This window comes from Pezoporus wallicus, unplaced genomic scaffold (assembly GCF_028554395.1).
Source record: "Pezoporus wallicus isolate ANWC-B61680 ecotype Strahan unplaced genomic scaffold, APGP_CSIRO_Pwel_v1 scaffold_7402, whole genome shotgun sequence".
NCBI classification, from domain to species: Eukaryota; Metazoa; Chordata; class Aves; order Psittaciformes; family Psittacidae; genus Pezoporus; species Pezoporus wallicus.
This window is the reverse complement of record NW_026641037.1, coordinates 1,691,939-1,704,067: the sequence shown is the minus strand read 5'-3', so window position 1 is coordinate 1,704,067 and position 12,129 is coordinate 1,691,939.

Genomic DNA, 12,129 nt, shown 5'->3' with positions numbered 1-12,129 from the left:
GTAGCAATGCTCATCCCTGTGCCCTGCTCCTCACTGCAAGCAGCCTTTTCCAGCACCTGTTCCCTATTAATTCATGCCGCAAGAATCCAATATGAATTTTTGCTCTAATGCACTCTGGTTCACAAATTGGATGATGACAAAACCAGATAATTTATTACATGTATCTTAATTTATTTATTAACCTATACACTTTGCTGCCTGCACATCTTTAATGGGTTTATAGTAGAGGTATTCATTTATTCCTCTGTGTGAAATAGTACCTCCATAATTCACCTGTGGCATCTTAAGATAATAATTATAGCACCCAGGGTCTTCACTTAATAGTGAAACACTAACTGTGAAGGTAAAATACATTCTTATTCCAGAGAGCTGCTTCTCTCAAAATCCACAGTGATGGCTCAATACTCCTTGCACGTGAACAGATCACACATTTTTGTGAAGTTTGGATTCCTGTGTTTGGAACCAATTTCCAATCCTTACTGGATAAGAACTGTTTAGCAAGACCATAATAGATGTGGAGAAATGGGTATAGAGTTTCCCGCCATTCCTGTATCCTATTGGTAGATGACAGAGGCTTTGGCCCCTGTGAGAAGATCCTTTGCTGCAAGGGAAGATTTCTATAGCTTTGAACTGCCCTTTCACTCTGCCTTGGCAACCAGCATCAGGCAAGTTTCAGGGAGGATCTGGCATCACTGCATCCCTGGGATGGGAGAGGACAGTATTTATGGCTGGGTTGCAAACAACTTGAGAAAAAAAAAAGGGGCAGCTCCAAGTGCAGGCACGAAGGTGGTAAAAACAGTATCATGGGGAGGCGGACTGTAATAGGAAACACATTTGGACGGAAATAACTTAATTCTGTCACAAACACCAGCTTAATGTAAGCCCTTAAACTCAGAGCCGTATAGGTTTCCCTGCAACATCCGCTCGTACTGGGAAGATCTACTCCAGCTAGACACTCTGGTGCCTCGCACCCTTCGGTTGCATTGCTTTGCAGCAGCCATCATCATGTTTTAATGAGCCATTTTCCTATTTATCTAATGTCACTGTTTCCCCAGCAGCACTGTACCCGTCCTGTCCAGTAAAACCCATTATCTCTATTAGGCTGCCGATAACGCATCGGTGGGATTGCTGGCTCCCTAATTGCTTGAGCACACTCCTCCTCCCACTGATAGATTACCCCAGGCTAACAGCCCCGGCACCTATTCCCCAGGGCCCTACTACCAGCCAATCCCCAGCAATTGGATTCTGCTTTCAGTAATAAATCCTAACCTATCAATACATAATAGGCCTTAATAATCAACAGCTATAGACATTGTCTGCTTCAGGAGGCCTCCGTAGAGCAAAGCATTTTTTATCTGCTTATTATTAGCAGCAGTCAAATCCCGTTTGTGTGACAGGGCGCGATCATCCAGGCTGTACAGGAACAATAACAGATTTTAACGTATGTTCAAACATGATTTAATCAGCTGGTCTGACTATCTCGATAATGTGCAAGGGTGTATGAAGGTCCAGCTGGCCTGGGAACATGTGGGAAACATAAATACTGCAGTGGGCAGTTATGGGGGGAGCTTTGCCATTGCCATTGCGAAGGTGCCTTGGGTTTGATAGCAAAGGAGCCGTCGTGGGATAAATCCTGTGAGAGCCAGGTAGATCAGTGTGGGGGCTTTGCTAGGAGGGGCTTTGCACCCATGTTAGGAGAAGCTTTGCATTCGAGAGAAAAGGATGCTGTTGGAAAACATCCTCAGCAAAATACGCTTGAGTAAAACAACTGTGCTCAGCCCCACAGGCCACAGAGGGGGAGGAAGGGAAGGTGCCTCAAAACAAGGCAGTAAAACGATAAAGTTAATAAGGAAACAGTGTACTTTTTTACAGTATAACCCTTTATAACCCTCTCCTTAGAAGCCAGGTTTTCAGGGTAATACAGTGAATGCTATAAAATGGATGTTTAATGTAGCTGGGGGCCAAGAAAAACATTGTATAATTGTAGTAAGCAGCTTGCTAAGTAAAATGATAGCTTTTAAAGGATGAAATATAGCATAGGTTTTCAGGACTGCACAGGCTCCAGCTTCATATTGCTTCAATAACAGTTTCTTCATTTCACTTACAAATGTATCTCTGAGGAGATTTGTTACAAACATCTCTCAGCTTGGAAATAAGATGCTAACTAGATCTGCTTGCATGATTCATTGTGAATAAATAACCTGATACTTTCGGTCCTTGAGCTGCTCCTGAGCCACGCCTGCTCTTGTCAAATTTGTTTGATTTTCATCCATTTCGTGCAAACAGGGCTGCTGTCCCACTGGCTCCCAGCACAGCTGATGGTGCCGGAGCAGTGAGGGATGATTACCTGGGATAACTGCCCCATCTCCATCCACCCTTAGATTTAGCTGGGCAGGCGGCTGGGAGACCACAGCCCCCCTGGCGACTCCCAGCCTGCCTTGAACCCGTGGAGACTACAGCTCCAATGTTTCCCAGCCCCGTGTGATGTGGTTTGGGCTCAGCTTCTGAGGAAAATGGGGCACAGGGAGAGGGGCTTGTTTTGGTTTGGATTTTGGCAGTTGGTGGAGTTAACATCTTCACTGTCTCCAAACGCTCAGAGGCTAATGGTTGCTATCGCGCTTCTATAAATTCAAATAGCTGTGGTTTATAATATATAGTATATATTGTGTATAATATGTACCCTTTTAAGGTGGGAAGTGGAGGGCATTGCTGAGGACAGCAGCAAGGCTTGACATGGAGTAGCCAGGCTGTGCTGGCACCTTGATAATGCCAAGGACCATGGGTGATTTTCTGGGCTTCCTTTTGTCAGCCTCTCCCCAGAAGACTCCTGGTGTGACACAGTCTTTCCCCACTGTGTTTCCTTTCTCTTTGGAGGAAGCAAACTTCACTGCAGGAAGGTAACGCAGCGCTGGTGCAATGGGCATCTGGTGCCTCTTGGGCTGGCTCTCACGACAGCTCTCAGGTTAACCGCCTACTACACCAAAAATGAATGCCAAGTGAATGGTGGTGTAAGCACTACATGCACACCAAATTTTCTGAAATACTTCCCAAAATATTAGGCAGGGAACACGTCTTTGCCTGTTAGCCACACTGGCTTTGCTGTTGCAATGCACAGAGGAGCCTGCTGCTGCGCTTCTCGCCTGCAGCCCCAAGCTCACTGGTGGGAAACATAATTCCTCCCTTCACCAAAGGTCCCCCAGCTGCCCCTGTCACATCAAGAGCCACAATTCCCAGCCTGGGCCATCCTCCAGGGTTTAAAACTTCTGCTAGAAAAAACTACTCAGCTTTCATGGGATATTCCACATTAAAAGGTGCTGAGGATGCTACCGGCAAGCTCTGGCTCAGTGAAGCAAGGTGCTGAGCCTTTCTGGTACAAACACTGCTGAAAACTGGATGCTTTTCCATGTTTTTTGTGACAAAGCTGAAGCCTAATATTACAGTCACAGTATTCTCAATTTCTGTAGAAAAAGTGCTCTTCAAGCACAAAACACCCACCCCCTTGGCTCCTACTTCTAGGGCCTTTTCAAATGGAGAATAAAAACTCCTACCTCTGCTTTCTGTACATGCACATAATGTGAAATTTCATCAGCCACAATATTTTAGAAGACAGGAATCGTGAGATATATCACATGTAAATGGACATATCATCTGAGCAAGGCACCATTTATCAGTATCACTTTGAAATGCAGTGGATGATCTGATGGGATTATGTAGATCTCAACTATCTATGGGTGAATGAAATTGGGTAACCTTAGCAACCCCAGGTACATTTGTGCTGCTATGAATCAAATGTCAGCGCGATGAGCTATGCACAAAATAAAGAAATAATTCTTTGAAATATTCATAACAGTCTGCAGTGCATTATTTTATAATTCTCTGCCTATTATACATTTTGGAAGCCAGCTTTTTCTTAAAAAAAAACAACACAAAACACCAAATATTAGCATTTACATGCCCCATTCCTGCATAAATGCTTACAAATAAAACCAGCATGAAACACAACCAGCAACTACACCAACCCTGGGTTCCTTTTCTTAACGGTGGAAGCAGCATCTCCCACCCAGCAAATATTCCAGATGGTAGAACTGCACAGACAATGGAATATTCCCATAGATTTGAAAAAAAGTCTTCCATCATCAAATCAGGTAAAACCAAAAGTTACATGCTGTAGTTTCACTTGTGTGAAATATATTCAGCAGGGTGTTTTAATACCAGGAACATAAGAAAAGCTGGAAGTCCCCCTTAAAATTAATGAAGTCAAGAAAACGTATGGTTTGGGTTTTTTTCATTCAGTTATTTATGTAAGTATTTTGGATGACAGTAAGGTACTTTAAATATATACTGCATCATACTTGAACAATAAACAATTACATATGTAGCTGCACAGGCTTTCCATATGCCTGTGCACATAGGCTTGTATCTAGATATGGAAAGCACCCATGCACTCTCCATTTTTAGTATCCTTCACATTGAAACACTGAAGTTTTTGAAGTTTTCTGTTTTTTTCCCTCATGGACTGCTACCCCTTTGTCCTGGCATCGGTTGGAGACTATAGTTCTCAGTCTGAAAATTTGATTTTAATTAATAAATAGCTACTGCACTGACCTACAGCAGTTGAGATCACTTCCTTCAAGATCAGTCGTAAGGACAAGGATGGGAAAAAGGGAGGGAAGAGCCAGGGGCTGCAGGGTCCCTTCAGGACTGCTCCCCTGTCAGGATGCTCAGGCAACTCTGAGCTGCCTTCTCCACCTCTGGGCTGCCTGCAGGTGTGCTAATGTTTATTTTCTGGTAGCCAAAGTTTCCCTTAAAGCCCAAACACTAAAAGTTACATTGATGATTGAGAATCTCTGTTTTCCTTAAAGAGAGTTCCTAGTTACTTGTGGTCAATGAAAAAACAAACAAACAAAACAAAATATATTTGTCTCTGGGACTTCGGCTCCTTCTTGCTTTCCAGGTCCTGAATACTGAAGAAACAGGATCAGAGCTCCACAATCTTTCTCAGCATCACGTGCCACGGGGTGGTAAACTGATTTTGGAGCTGGGAACTACCCATTTATTTCTTTTACAATGCTTTAACCCACCCTCTTGCTCAGCAGGCTGGCGAGTTGTGTGCTCTGCGCTTTGGGTTTTTTTTCCAAACTAGCTATTAAAGAATTAGTGTTTCCGCAAATGCGCCTCGCTCTCATTAAACATTTTCAGGTCATGCTTAGCAGTTAAACCACCCTGAGAATTGCAGTTGCAGATCTGAAGCAGGCAGTCTGTTTATTCAAAATCGCTTTCTCTGATGGCTCTCCCGAACGAGCTGGATTAATTGTTCAGGACCTATAGCACATGCTTCAGTGAAAATAAATTACTCTATTTCTATTACACCACCGGTGGCTGTGTAACTTAATTTCATTAGCTCGAACCTGTTGAGAGTGTTCAGATTTCCATAGCAGGACGCACTTGAAATGAAAAGATGCTTTCGATTCTCAATTAACAGAATCGTTCCCTTTCAACTGAAATGAATGTTATTGAAACCAATTAGCATAGACTGGAAAATCTCTCATTAATGAGGGGAGTGTGGGTGAGTAAACAGCAATGAAAAGATGAAATTAGAGAAGAGCCTCTTCTTGTTGGCCTGAATAATTACATGCTTAGTTGCCTAATTGTCTGGTGAAAAGCCTTGCCGTGCTAGTAACAGATTGCCATGTTCATTAGGCTGCAAAAGGCCACCTGCTGCTGAGGCTCATTTTCCTGCAGTCTATATACACGTGTTGCTCCCTGGGGACTGTTATTTGGACACAACACTAGCTGTGAAAAGCAAATGAGCTTGCCAATATGCTGCAATATTGTGTCCTTTATGCCAAGATACCGAAGCTTAATATGTCAAATATAATGAATAAAACCAACAGCGATAACGAAGTTTATGAGGAAGGTGACCTTCTAACACATCCTGGTACAGAAGTGCAGGGCACGCGGTTGCCAGTCCTTCAATACAGATGTTCCTTTCTGGCCTGGACTGCTCCAAATTACGTCGCACAAAAGATAAATTACAACCGCTACGGCCTGAGTGATTCCTTAGACAATGGCATAATGAAAGCATACAATGTTAACTGTTAAAATTGGAAACAAATGTGAAATGTGAATGCTAAGAAGTGTTCATGAAAACCAGCATTGTTCGTATTTGCTCCGCTGTGGCAATAAACATAAAAGGAAGGAGGCCTCTTAGTGCCAGCCCTTCCTTAGATCACTTCATGTCTTATAATTGCTATTTTTATGGGTCTTTTAAGCTGGGATTTATTGTGCGGCACTATTTGCAGAGAGAAGTCACTCTGCGTGCAGAGGTGGGGGGTGCCCAGCCCTGGGGGGCTCCTTTGTGATCCCCCACACATGCGCTGAGGTGTCCCACCTGCAAAGAGTGGGATGGCAGGATAGATGCTACTGGAGATGCAGCCACGGGATGTTGTATGTTGATGGATATTGCAGATAAGTTGCCACTCTTCTACAGAGTGGTGAATGCAACACACAGGGCAGGGATACAGCAAAACCAGGCTGTGTAGACCTGACCTCTTGCAGTGCAACATTGCCCTTCCTAAGCTAAACATGACCTTGCTTTCTGCACTGCATGCTCATAAAACACAACAAACAAAACAGGGAAAAAGGAGACTGAATGTCCTGTTGATTTGGAAATGTTTACCCTAGTCCAAGAAGGCTCGGATGGTGCTCAAGCAAAGGACTCAGCTCAGTGCATGCCTTCATCCTCCTGGGTCACCACAGGCAGATCTAATGTTTATTGCTGAAATCTCTTGCTGGCACTATGGCAGAGCAAATGAAATCCCGTTATCTGGATGTCGGTGCGGCTGGGAACCAGGAATCTGTCCAATGTGCTCCATCCAGCTCTTTTTCACTACTGTTGAGTGAGGGACAGAATTACTGGCTAACCCAAGAGATAAAGTCACTTAATAAATAAGGAAGGGAGCTGTGAATAGTCTGCTAACATGTGAGTTACTGCAGTACCCAAGCACTAAATACTGCAAGCCAGTCTCTAAGCATTTGTATGTTCTGCCTCAAGCAAAGTTTCAAACTGTATTTAACTGAAGAGGTTTACAGTTCAACAAAAACCCAACTCAAAGCAAAATAACCAACAGAAAGCATTTCTGCAGTGAATTTTGCAGCTGGGACCAGCACTGTGAGCAGCTCTAGCATCCTGCAGCTGAGCCCTCCAATCCGTTTTCTAAGCATCTCCAAATGCGAGGCCTCTTTGGTTTCTATTTTATTTTTCCTTTTTCACATCATTGGAAGATGTTATGCATTGAGCAGGCAGCTGACCAGGAGGATTTGCCACAGTATGATAGGTTGGGCTGTGGTAGCTTCTTGGTTCGTAATCAACAGCAAAGAAATCAGGGGTGTATGGATATGAATATACACATTTGAGCGTATTATACTACTGCAACAGTAATTATTGCCCATATACAGATCACGTAATTTATAATAATTGCACTGGGAGGGAGCTCAGTGATCTCCGCTGTATTTTGGAGGATGAGCCCATGCAGGAACAAGGAGCCATGTCCCCCAGTAGCAGCCCCAGTCCCATGCAGGGTGAGGAGCAGTCCTCCTGCCACGTCTCCTGACACTTCACAACTGAAAACTTCTAGCACAAACTGCATCAGTGTTAAAATATTCCACACAGACAGTTTAAGCCTCTCACAACAGTGACACTTACTGTTACATCAAACGAAACAACACACTCTGTTGTTCCCACATACTGCCCGTCCTGCAAGGTTTAATGCTACACGGGTTAAACACAAAAGCTTCAGTCACTATCAGTCAAAGGTCTCGGGTGATGATGGCAGGGAAACATAACCTGCCACTTCTGGTTTGCCAGGTTTTTGATTGCTTTTTTAGGAGAGAAGAGGGTTGAACAAACCCTTCATTAATTCAAAGAATGAGAAGATGTGATTAAGAAGTGGTTTTATCATCTAAAAAAATTATAATGCACCTGACAAAGAAGAAGAAGCAGTGACATCCTAGCGATGAACCCCGCTTTGGTGTTGCACGGCATCCTTGTGCACCCCTACATCATGGCTGTGCAAGTCTTTGCACCTTGGTCCCCCTGCCACTGTTTGTCCCACTGATAGCACATTTCTAGTGTTTGTCATAGAAAACTCTTCCTCCCTGGCTGCAGGCATGACGTGTGTTATCCAGCTTGATAAATTGCAGTACATGCATTTCATCTAAATTATACATGAAGTTGCCATTAGCCTGCTGAAATTTCTAAGCGTACAATCAGTCCCTGATGTGGGCAGCAAGAGCACGGACCTGTTTAAAGGAAGGAAACAAATGGGTCCTTCCACGAGGACATGCAGAAAACAATGATTTCTCTGGAAGCTGAATGCATAAATGGTATCAGAAAGCTCCAGTTTGCCACTACCAGTTCTATGTTTCAAAACCCAAAGCCTTGTTAATAATCTTGACTTGGGAGACTCCTCTAAGTTAATGAGCCATCTGTAAACCAAAATTCAATGCAAAGGTTTATGCACCTCCATGAAACTTTCTGTTCATCTGTACTTTTCTATTGCTGACTCCTTGTCTTCAATGTGGTTGACCAAGCACAAGTCCCACTTCGTAGAATCATAGAATAGTTAGGGTTGGAAAGGACCTTAAGATCATCAAGTTCCAACTCCCCTGCCATGGGCAGGGACACCTCACACTAAACCATGGCACCCAAGGCTTCATCCAACCTGGCCTTGAACACTGCCAGGGATGGAGCATTCACAACCTCCCTGGGCAACCTATTCCAGTGCCTCACCACCCTAACAGGAAAGAATTTCTTCCTTATATCCAATCTAAACTTCCCCTGTTTAAGTTTGAACCTGTTACCCCTTGTCCTTTCACTACAGTCCCTAATGAAGAGTCCCTCCCCAGCATCCCTATAGGCCCCCTTCAGATACTGGAAGGCTGCTATGAGGTCTCCACACAGCCTTCTCTTCTCCAGGCTGAACAGCCCCAACTTTCTCAGCCTGTCTTCATACGGGAGGTGCTCCAGTCCCCTGATCATCCTCTTGGCCCTCCTCTGGACTTATTCCAACAGTTCCATGTCCTTTTTATGTTGAGGTCACCAGAATTGCACACAATACTCCAGGCGAGGTCTCACAAGAGCCAAGTAGAGGGGCCCAGCCACAAGAAACATGGATTTGTGCACTGACAGCCATTGAAGAGCATCTTTATGTCAATGCTAGGGGAAAATCAAGGGAATTTATGATCGCACAAAAAGACCTTGTATGTTCCCTGCTGTAGACACGATCATGAACTGCTGTTTGACTTTCTCAATGAACAAAACTCTTGCTGAAGCCATCAGGCTGGACCTGCATGAAAATCATCAATTTACATCTGTTCTTCCTTAGCTGTGGGGGCTGAGAAGCAACACTGGTGAGCCAATGTTTTGAGACCAGTCCCAGGATATCTCAGTGAAGCAGGTTCCCCCTTTGCTAACAAACAGACACCCCCAAAAGCTGCTTCCATCCTCCAGAGCTGGACGCCAACAGGGTTCAGCAAAGCTGGGCAGCCTTGCACCAGTCTCTCCCCACCAGCTACCACCCAGACCATAGATCCACTACAAAAAGTGGTTGATGGCTGTACCCAGAACCATCCACCCACCTGTGCCACAGGTCTGCGCATCATTTAAAAACAAAACAATGGTTTTGTGTTATCCTGAATGAGTCTCACAGCTTTCTTAGGTTTTATTCCATGAAATACCCAATGTGATTATTTAGGCTATTTTCCAACTGGTTAAATACAATTGACTATATTAGTTAGTAAGATAAGTTTTACAACAGATATGGGTAATTTATTGGGCAGTTTGTTATTTTCTCAGTAGTCTTCCCTGATTGATGGAGAAGGATGGCTATAAATGCTTTTTATAGCTGAGTAATATCAAATGTAAACTTAGGTGTTCAACTCTGGATTAAGCAACCCTCATGAAACATGGGTAATATGAAGGTATAATTATTTGTAATGCCTGGTAAAACTTTAAGCTATTAAGGGGAAAAATTTAGAGACATCTATTCGTGTAAAACAGCTGGCTCAGGAGGCACCATGTCACCTCTGCTGAGCTTTGGGGTAATGTGGATGCAGATAATGACTGGAGTTTGCGGTTCACACCAGGGAACATTGCATTTCTTCGGTATTGTCCATGTATGGATAAATTTTGGAGACTCAGTTTCTTTATCCGACACCTTCTGTGAGCAAAAATTTATTGTTAGTGACAGATACACAATGAATAATCAAGAAATAATGACCCAAACTTAATTAAGAATTTCAAGGAAAGAGAAAACACTTTCTAGCTCTGCAGTAATGGGTTCAGAAATTACATCTATCATAAAAGTACCACCTGCAATGTATGTGTGGTGAAGGATGCTAATTTGATTACACCAATTCCTTTTAATGCAAAGACTGAATTGTTTTCAGACTGCTGATGATTAATGTGGTTATTGATTAGTTAATCAATAAGGCCATGGTGTCTAATTATTGATAATCCTTCCGTAAATGAAAGATCGAGTATAAGGAGTGCTAGTTACAGAGCTCAAAATATAAAGTGATTCTGTGTGAAGCCTGGTAATTGAAAGCCAAACTAATCCCATAAATTAAATCACAGCAATCCATAACATTTACCTGATAATTTGAAAGCTTTATTTAACTTTCAGTGTTCATTTAGAAAGCTGTGGATGCACCCAGAAAGGTGCCTGTTTTGTGATAAAAGTCTGGGGTTTGGGGATACCTCTTATTAATATAAAGGTATTATTTACTATAATTATGTATAACAATGTTCAGAACATCTAATCCTGCAGTTCTTTTCCTACACCTTAATGTATTTTGGTATTTTAAAGAAACTGTTCTCAATCACACATCTATCACCTACATGCCAGCTTGATTTCCAGCCTCTCCCTCCAAGCCCTTTTGCTGCAAACCAATTATGTTGTAGGTAGACTGGGGAAAAGCAGCCTGTTTGCTTTTCCCAGGACTCCTGACAAGTCCCCACAAGACTTTTTAGGTACTTGGAGAAAACTGAAATAGAACTCAGAAGACATGATCGCATATTCTGGTAAGTAAACTCGTTAGACCAATTAAAAGTCTCCACTGATTGATGATCTACTGTTTAGGTAGCTAATTCATCCCAACAGCATCCTCCCTGGCTGTAATATTCAGTAATTTAATTAGAGCAATTTAAAGTAATTGCTTCTAATCAGATAATCCTAAAAATATTCCATTCCCCAATCTCTGAAAACATCTGGATTAGGACAACCAAATCACTGGACATTTTATATGGCAGTATAATATATAGCAGTGAATTCTCCACTATTTCAATGTAGCGACGGCAGGCAATAATTTTGACTTGAAAACCCATAGCACAGAGGTCTCCTGCTCTGAAATGGGGCAGCAACAGCTGGGGCTGTGCTGGCAATTCATAAGTTTTCATTTTGCTGCTTGTCTCACTAACCCTCTCAAACAAGCTTCAATTTGCTGTTTGTTTCTAATCTGATGTTATGGTTCTGCTAAAATTGCATTTAAGGAGCTTAAACAAAAGAAGGTTTCAGCCAGCTAAAACTCAAAGGGGAGGATTTATGAATTCCCATTAGCAGCTCCCCCAGACCACTAAAAAAACACATGCAAATTTTTGTAACACCTGAAGTGTGTCAGGCAAATCACATTGGACAACAACAAACATTTCCCTTAATCCTCGCTGTCACCTCCCCCTGCGCTCCACCGAGTTTTCTTTCCCCCAGATGAGAAGCGCCGCCAGCAGTTTCATATTTTTCTCTTATTTAATCTTTATTCTAAAGTTTCCACCAGCCCACCTCCACAAACTACTTTTGAATAGGGTCATCTTCATGATTTTCTGCAGTTCCCATGAGCCAGTGACTTTGAATTAGGTTTTGCGTGTGAGCTTGTGTCATGCTATCCCTTCTTCTGTAGCTGTTGTAGGCACCACGGTTACAGGCAAGTATTTCTTTGGGTTTCACTGTACATCACCCCAGCCCCTGTAAGGGCCAGCACTGTCCCCTCAGGTGATTTATCCACACTGCTCTACAGTGACAGCACCCCTTGGAATGGGGCAGAAGCCATGGTGTCTCTTACAAGTATTAGGTT